Source organism: Catharus ustulatus, chromosome 6, assembly GCF_009819885.2.
Source record: "Catharus ustulatus isolate bCatUst1 chromosome 6, bCatUst1.pri.v2, whole genome shotgun sequence".
NCBI lineage: Eukaryota > Metazoa > Chordata > Aves > Passeriformes > Turdidae > Catharus > Catharus ustulatus.
The window spans coordinates 23,869,901-23,879,561 of record NC_046226.1 but is presented as its reverse complement, the minus strand read 5'-3'; positions in this window follow the sequence as shown (position 1 = coordinate 23,879,561).

Below are 9,661 nucleotides of genomic sequence, written 5' to 3'. Positions count from 1 at the left end.
AGCCCCTCCCTAAAGACAGACTATCCCATGGCCACCCTCCCTACAAGCCCTTGCAGTCAGAGCAGATCCACGAGGATCCCAGGCCCACATGCCTGTTTTCACAGGTCTGTGCTACTTTACCTGCTGGTGTTTTCTGGTTCTCATTATCTCTGCAGAGCTGATGACACTTAAGACATTTAATCTCCCTGGAGGCTTTCTCTGGCACTTTAAGTCTGACTTATGCAACATGTCCTGATGTCCTTTTCACCCAAGCTCACCTCTGGCTTGTTAACACCCTGGCTGGCCAAGGACCCTGCCCTGCCTGCCAGCAGATCTGAACCAGGCTGAAACTCTGCACTCACCAGAGTCAAAGCTTTGCCAGCTTTCTCCTCCTACCCTTCTCCTCTTATTCATTGATGGTCATTTATCAGAGCAGCCTCTTCCCACAGGGGACCCATGTCCACAGAACCAGATCTGCCCCTGCACCTGCCAAGGAAATCCCAGGGGCAGGCATTGAACAAGGGAAAACCCAATTAGCAGCTGTCAAATAACAATGACCTTAGCCTGGTTATTAACCCCAACTGCTGGGAGGACATCACCAGCTTAGGATCCCTTCCCAGACAATCAGAATGTTTCTCGTGGAGAACACAGCCTCTTTCCCAGTTTTGTGACTTCGGCTCTTGTTAGAAACCAGTTCAGAAACATAAGAGTTTGGGAACCAAACAGCTCTTAACACTTATCACTGCCTGCCCCCAGAGACAAGCCTAATTCCAAAGTACAGCTACAACACATGTATATCTGTTTGCAACACCTCATTGGAGGAATTAAAAAGTGACAATGATACTGTACTTGGGACATGATGACAACTGCTTCATCCAGCCAAACAAGACTGAGGCCAAGGCTGGTCCAGCCTACTAAATGGTGCTAGAGCTTCAGGCTGGGCATGGTACCAAACACTACAGTGGAGCCCCTCTACACGGCCCCTGGACATCTTTGCATTTGCAGGCCTCGTGACCTTTCCAAGCTTTTCTCCATTATCCTGCTCTTTCTTTTCAGTCTGTTTCTTGCTTCTTGTCCATACTGTCTGCACAAGCTATTTTGCAGGAAGAAGGGTCATCTCTCATGAGCTGTCTGTGCTGTACTGATGTGAGGTGGGGTGAACAGCCTCTGCGGAGCAAACCTTCCACTTCTGTGTTGTACTTGGATGCACCGACACCGCTTGTGTTACGGGAAGGGCCTGTCCGCTGTCCAAGCCAACCACTGCCACCACACAGAGAGCAGGGTGACAGCGCTATAACCTGGATGCCCCACACATTCCCTCCAAGACCTTTGCACTGCTCACATCCAGCCAGGCCCACCAGGGAGGCAGATTGAATGAGGGCAGCTGGACAGAAGCCCTGAAAAACCAACCAAGCCTCCACATACCAGCCACTGAATTTGCATTTGAAGCCACTAACAAATGAGGTGAAGGAAAAGTCTGTAACAGGGACCAAACTTGGGTTTGAGTCCTGACTCCAGAGCAGCTGGTGCAATCTGGCAGGCAATACACAACTCAGCTGTCCCCAGCACTCTTGTTAAGCTGGAACTTCCTCCAGTGTTCCCACAGGCCAAGTGTTCCTTGAATTCCTGCAGTCCCCACAGCTGCAGATAGGAAAAGGACCCTTGCCCCACTCCCAAAGCAGACTTCATGCATCCAGGGTACAAGAGGGGGTAGTTGAGAGCAGCTGCCCAAAGTGGTTTGCAGTGATTCACCACACCCTCAGCCCCAAATCATAGACCCCAAGACCCCAGCAAGACATCATGTAGAGCACTAGTGTTCCTCAGCTCTTGTCATGCTGTGAGCTTCCCTCATAACATGGCTGCTCTTTCCCACTCTGCTTGCAGAGCTAGGGCAGGCTTTCTTCTAACTGGATGCCATCCAGAGCCTCCAGTGAGGTCCAGAGAAGGGAGCAGGAGGTGCTCCAAGAGGGTGGGAGCAGGGACACAGAGACCACAGCTCAGAGGGTTAGGGTGGCATTGCGAGATCCTGCTACCTGTGGGTGGTGGGGTGAGAGGTATCGCAAGGTCAGACTTTCTACTGCTAAAGTTTCAGAGATCTCTCTTTCCATCTGCCTTCCCACCAGCTGCTGAGGCGACTGCAAGGGAGGGGAAGTTTGCAAGGGTCACTCTTGGGCCAAAGCAGATGGAAAGGACCTGCTGCAAGCATTTTACTAGACATGGGCCAGACAGCTGCAGTATGCCCCCCAGCCCTGCTGACAGCTCACTGGATCATCCAGTGCACAGAGTACCACGGTGAAGGAGCTGGCTCACAACTGTACACACTGCCCTGGAGGCTTGCTTGCAATGACAAAGGGTCTGCAGCTGTACGAAGCAGTGAATTAACAAGCTGTTTAAAGTCCTTCATTGGAGGCCTGAACAAACAGATGTTGCCAGGAGCTAGTCTTTCCCCCTCCTGGGGACCATCCTGCAGGTCAGAGATGTTTTTTCTTGGTGCTCTCTGAGGGGAAAAACCAGCAGAACCTTTGCTACTCAGAGCTCCAGGGCCTTCTCCTCCCCCTGTGCCTTTGAACCCTTTCCAAATTTCTCAGCTCTGCAGGCTTCCAGACCTGGCCTGCTGCAGACCTAATTAACTCTCTTGTTCATTTATGGTTCTTTGTCACTAAAGCAAGTAATTGGTGCACACAGGCAGCAGATCCTCGTGTACTCACATGGACTCAACTGCTCCCTTTGGTCTGCTGGGGAAGCCCTCTCCTGTTCACCAAGGGTACCTGCAATCCCTCTCTGTGGCCAGCTACTTCAGGATCATCTATGGAGAGCACACTTCCTCTATTTCCAGCAAGCTCTCTCAGCTCTTTTGCAATCAGAAGACAGGGGTCTTCTCAGGATATGACACCTTTGAATTCAAGCAAGTCTGGACCGTGGCCCACACCTTACCCCTTCTCCCTTACTAGCACCAAGAAACCCCTTGGGTTTCTCATCACGCACTGTTGATTGCTTGTTCATGCACACACACACACTCACTCAGAAGCCTCCAGTTCAGTGGGATGGTGCAGACACCAGGCCTGGCAGGGATGCTGCTGTGACAATAGTTTCTCCCTGCATTGGTACTCACTAAAGTTTGCATACTGCCAGATGCAAGTAAGAACAACATGACCCTACTGCTCTTTTACCACCACCACCACCCCCTGTGTTCCTTCTTACCCCTGGCACCACAAGGATGGAGAACAGCAGAGAGAGGCAAGGCCCTTTCACAGGGGGATAGCTGGGCAGGATTATCCCAGGGCGCCTGGACCAAACACACAGCTCTTCAGCCTTTGGAAACCTCCCTCACCTTTGTTCCTTGGCCTTGTAGTGTTGGGGGAAGGGATCCCAATGAACATGTTTGTGCTGTTCTTCTTAATAGGGTGTTGTGTAACACACAGGGAAGTGACTACACCGGGAACCCCAGCTGAGAACAGAGACTTTAATCCTGCTGCCCAGGAAAAACTTGGAAAAAATACCTACATCTGTTCTGTTGCATTAGGCTCATGGCTCAGAGGCTGACAGCTGACCCTGGCTGTGCATGATGCCAAGGTACAGCCCCTGCCAAACAGTGCCAGGGTAAATTACCATGACTGATTAGAGCGGCAAAAGGCAGCCAGAGAAAACTAGAGAGAGTTCTCTCCTTGGACAGAAGGTAGAAGACCAAGCTGGAGTTCATCAGGATACTTCATCTTCTCCACTGTCATATTGGCAAACAGCAGAAGGAGCAATAGTGGAAGAGAGCAAGGCAGAGGATGAGATGCAGGGAGAGGCACAAATGTGAGGAGGCAGAGAAGAAACTACAGCTGCATCTACCTCTCCGTGGGGCTCACCAAGGATGAACTCCAGGAGACAGCCCTCCTTCTCCTCAAACCTGTGCTAGGCTGAGACCACAGAGGACAAAAGGTACTCTTTTGTCTACAAACAGGCTTCACAGCTCAAGAAGGACACAGGGAAGGTGCTGGCCTCACAGAGCAGTGCCATGGCATTCCCTGCTAGGAGTCTGCCAGCTGCAGGACATGTAAGAGCACAGATGTGGGGCTCCCTGATGCAGCATCACAACACAGTTCTACTCCACGCTCAGCTTTGTCATCATCCCGCATCTATATGACAATTCAGAGAGTGAAAAGGAAATTAGCTATCCAGGCAACAGAACAATACTGAAATTTGACTAACAGCAGCCTCCTAAACTCTGGAAACATGTCAAAGACTTCTCACCGTATTTGGTGTAGCTCTACATTGATACATCCACTGGGAAAACGGTAAGTGCTGCACTGGGATCACAGGGCAGGAGGAAGAGCCTGTTCTCCATGTAGTCCCTCTTAGAGACACAGCAGGATGCTGAGGGTGGCCCTCCCCTAGATGGGAGGGGGTTTTCTGGAAAGACATTAACACCCAGTTTTGTGAAGGATATGCCTGCTCCTTACTCATGTATTAAATTGGCTCAAGCCTAATTAACACAATATCTATGACAGGATTAAAGCAGGTTCTACCTTCTTCATGCCTGGAGCCACCACCTACCAAACACTCCTCCAGGTCAGCATCCAGCACAGGACAGTGCTGGATAGCTTCAAGAAAAGCAGAAAAAAAACCACCTTTCTAACTTCTGTCTGTCAGAAACAAGCTTTGGCCCTGAAGCAGGAATGTTTATTTGCTTTAAATCTTATTTAGCCATGGATGTTTTCATTATCCACATGCATGTCACACTCTTTTATCTGCCCTCAGGAGGACAGGCAGGAAAGTTCATGCTTTCCTCAGTCCAGATGGGGAGCAGACAGTTTTGATTAGCCACGTGCTTTTTGCCTTTCAATCCCTGCTGGCTGTCACTTTGACCTTATTCAACAAGACAAAGGCATGAGAAGCAGTGTGTTTCTTTCAGTCTCTTCTAAACTTCAACACCATAACCTCATATCAAACTCTGTTCCTCTCCCCATCTCCATGGGCTACCTGTTCATGCAATCCTAAACCTCCAGAACTAAATTGAGCACTTAAGGATCAGGGATCCTGCTGAGAAATGCAGTCAGAAGGTCCAGGTACTTGACCCAGGTGCGTTTCTGCACTAGAATCCAAACATGCCTCTTGAGTCCAACATCATCAGTCCCATGACTCTTTACCACCTTCCAACCCTCTGTTGACCAACCTGGTGCCTTTCCCCTCTGCTTCTTACACTGTTGGGGAGCAGCCCTGTCAAGTCAGAGCTTCAGGCCTGAATTAGCTCCACACATCCAGTGTATTGCACCTCAGTAATCTATTTGTTACACAGCTACTCTGACACTTTGCCACTTCAAACTTGAAATGAAGCTCAGCCCTGCCCGGGAGGAGGAACCAGAGGGGGTAAGGCACAGCAGAGCCAACTCCTAGAAAGACATTCTTAAAGCACTTTCCAAAGGCACTGCCAACAGGCTACTGACACCACTAACTGCAAAGTGTAAGGTTAGCTGGCCCAAGCCACCTCTACATAAAAACAACCTGATGCAAAGAGTATTCAAGGAAGGTACTGGCCTGTACAGGGGCCACTTCAGGACAATTGCCCTCCAGAGGGTGATAACAGGGTCCTTTTTGCCTCCTGGCCCTGGAGCTGCTGCACTGTTCCAGTCACTTACTGCAACTCATCCAAACTCACATCAGCTTCCACTCTCACAGGTTCTCTGGAAAGGCTAGTGGTGCCTGCAGTTAATAAAAAAGTCCATTATGCTATAACGAGTCCTAAAAAGAAAGTACCAGCTCTTTCTGTGCACCAGCTCAATTCTGCTTTCCTGGTCTACACATTAAAACTCCCTCTCTCCTCACATACTGATGACTAACCTGAGTCCCAAAGTCTGAGGGAGCACATCTACTCTGGTTAGCGTTACTGCTGTTGTTTGTTCATATTAAGAACATTATTCTTACTAAGCTATTTGTGCTGAGTCTCCTGAGAGAACGCTACAGGTTAATCATACATATGTAAATCCAACTTCCTTTCATGCATTTTAAATGTGTTGCCTGTTGGAAAACAAAAGGGCAAGGGGGAACTGGTGCAACAGGGACGTGTGCAGAACCAGCAGATGCTTTCTAGATGCTCACTTCTCATCCACTCTAGTTTGGGGATTAGAAGTACAGGAAGTGACTCTACCAGCCCACTCATTTGCTAGATTAAGAGGTCTGCTGAACAGAAAAAAAAAAAAAAAAAAAAGGAAAAAAACCCAAAAAACCCCAAACCGAAACAACAAACCCAGACAACTGTGAGTCAAACATCACGGTTTCAAGAGAGCTGAAGCTGGCCACTCTCAAACGGAGCTGCTGGTCCCCCTCTGGTGGCCAAGCAGCCGCGGTCAGGCTGTGACGGCACAGCAGGGCTGCCGCACGGCCCCCGTCCCACGCACCCGAGCACCCCGGGGCTGCGTGCCTCGGCTGGCAAAGCATACCTGCGCTCCAGGGAGGATGGCATGGAAGTCTTCACAACCCGAAAAGATTAATTACAAGAACAGTCAGCAGCTGCCCAGTCCCTCCACCCTGACAGCCCTAGGACTATCTGTAACTGAGCCCTCTGTTTTTAATAGCAATACTGTGTAGCACTAGAAGCTCCCATCTTAAAACAGGGCTCCATTGTGCATGGAGCTATGCAACATCTGGACACAGAGAGTCTGTAGGCTCTTTAGGATGGGGAATAAGATGAAGAGAAAGAACAGAAGATGGACAGGAAACAAGTAAGCAGAAGGAAATAAGACAGCACTGGTTAGCACAGAAGACAGCAGTCAGTGAGATGCTCTAAATGCGTGAGCACAAAGGCAACCATTCAATGTCTTACTAGAAGATACCAAGGCAACATTTTTGGCACATAATTTTTAGTTTCAACAATGTAGATAATTGCTACCAGTGTATTGCATGTTGTTCCCAATATAAAAGGGCCTAGGAGAGAGAAGGCTGAATACCCTTGCTAACTGCTCTAGTCACAGACAAGAAGAGGCTGCCAATTTTCCCTATGTGGTGGTCTGAGTCTGTTCCACACCAGCAATAAAGTCCTCTGCAAATCTGAGCTAGTTTCTGTTCAGTAAGCCACTTCTTCAGACAAACCTGAAACCCCCTCAGCTACTTTCATCATCCTCCAAGAATACTGCAGGGAATTTTATATCCTTGCATTTCTTCACCCACTGCTGTAAAAGCAGCACTATCTTATCTCAAGGCAACCTCACACTTCAGCTACTGGAGCACAAGAAAGCCCCAAACAGCTGTTCCTTCTGCTAAGACATGAGATTTCTAAAATTACTCAGAAAATTGTATGGGTTTACAGGCCTTCAGCATGTTAGCACAAATCCTTAAAATAAGGGGTGGGTATGGGCCAACGTGCTCACAGCTTAGCTGAGAATTGCCTCAAGAGGGTGAGAAGAATTTGGTTTTGGCCATGCAGAGTCACTCCCCCAAAACCATCTAAACTCACTCTGGCCTTCATATGCCTCAGAGAAAACTCTAGAGCAATCTTAGGCCAATTCTAGTTTCTCCATCCCTCATACACTGCAAGAGCTCCACTTCCTTTGTCTGTATTGCAGCTTTATACCAAGGTGGAGAGGCTTGGCTCTCAGCCTCACTCCCCACTTCCAACCCCATGTGCAACTGCCCATGCCTCAACACATTTTGTAGCACACCATTCCTGCAGAAGGGTAGCTGGAAACGACTCATCAGGAATTTTGGGTGAACTTCAGCTACAGCTGTTTTGTTTTACTGCAAAGAAGTTACAGCAAATTATGTCTAAAAATGAACACATTCATGCAGTAACACCTCCTCTCCTACAATCAAGTTTCATGCTCTGGAAAGCAGAGATTAGCATCTCTCACGAATTCAATGAAAAAACCAAAGCATTTAAGAGGAAGATTCTAAATCTTAGATTCTGCACTGCACAGCTGATGCCAAGACAGGCTGATATTCTGGTTAGCTTAGCTGTTTCCCTTAAGTATTTCCCTTTTAGAGGTCCTGTAATCACACATTCAAACTCTTTCTGTGCTCCTGTGCCAGGTGAGTCAGACACAAGATGGTAGCAGAACAGCCCAAACCACAAAAATGTAGTAATTCGCTCTGGGAACCAGGAATTACAGCTTGGTCCTGATCAACTCAGCCACAACACTATGAAAATAAGAACAGATCTTATCCAAATCAAACATAATTTCCCCATTTTCTCATTTAGGTATCTGAAGAAATTAATTCTCTGTAGCTTCACAACTGAGGCAAAGCAAGTTGAGCAGAGGAACTGAATGCACAAAAATCCATTTTCCCAAGCAGGACATCATGATACCCCTCAGGTCAAGTGGCTATGTATGGAATCAAGGACCCAAAGATATCAACTCTTTGGTATTGCTGAATATACAAGCTGGGGCATGTAGGATTCCAGCATGAAGTGCTTGGGTATGATTTCTCTCACAGCCCCAACTCCATGCCAAGTGCCAGGATAAATGGACGCTGTGGAGTCAGCAACAGGGCACTGTCACCACTCCAAGAAATCACAAGGAACTGGAGATCAGGATGGACAATGTGAGCAGCCAGATGACATCATCCTGCCTGTAAAAAAAGGCTGAAACTTTAGAACTTACTTCATGCTAAAGTAATCCAGCATGCTGAGCTCTCTCCTTCACACCCAAACAGATATTTTCTGAAAACTCCAGGCTTAACTTGGTGCCCTTATTATGAATTGTACTGGCCATGGCATGTAAAGGCATGTCCACATGGCTTGCTGTGTATCATTTTCTTCATGCCAGGTTTGCTGGCAAAGTCACCCACCTTTTAGTACCCTGGCCCCAATCCAGCAGCTCTAGATTCACAACACCTCTGCAGTTTTTAGGGGACACTGGAACTTCAGTTTCTGTATTTGTAATGTCACCACTGCTTCATGGAATCTCCCTCATCTGAGTCCAGGATAAGACAATTCTGTTGCCACAGGAGTTTTTAAGTAATACCATGGCCCAACACAGTGTTAGAGGCAAACCCTGAGAATCACATGCACCACTCACTCTTTTCTTTAGCCAGTGCTAGTGGCCTGAAAACCAGAATCTATTGGTTCTAGTGGCACAACACTAGCTGCTGGTTTCACATGTGAGAACATCCACCTAACTATGTGGTGGGACACAGAGCCAGTTAATGCTCTGTGCTCTGCTGGCTGAGGACACACTAAATCTCGTACAGCCCAGGAAACAGTGTTTCAATTTAGAGGCAGAAATGCTAATAGACATAGCATCATCTTGCAGAAAGCATCTCAACTTCTAGAGTTGTGATTTTAATCCTTAAGGTGTTAAGGATTTAAAAGCCCCCTCTTCTCCTGGCTTCACCTAATCTTGACAGTACTGTGAAGCACAAGCTCTACAAGTACCTGAAGCTCAAAGAGTCAGGTAACACACAGTGAGACAGAAAAGTGATTTAAATTATTAATTTATATTAAAGAGTCCTTAAAATTCTAGCATTACTAGCTGCTTCACAGCATTTTCCAGCCTACCTGCAGTGAGGCCTCGCAGTAGCCTGCAAGCCCCAGCCCAGAGTCCTGCCTCTTCCCAAAAGCTCACAGGTCCTGGCTTCAGTCAGTCTTCAGAAAGGCTGCAGGTGGAGAACCATACCCTCCCCCCTCCACCAGACTTGTGCAAGACATCTGAAGACCTGGAGAGGTCCTTTGCCCACAGAGGGCACCAGTTTGATTCCCTCT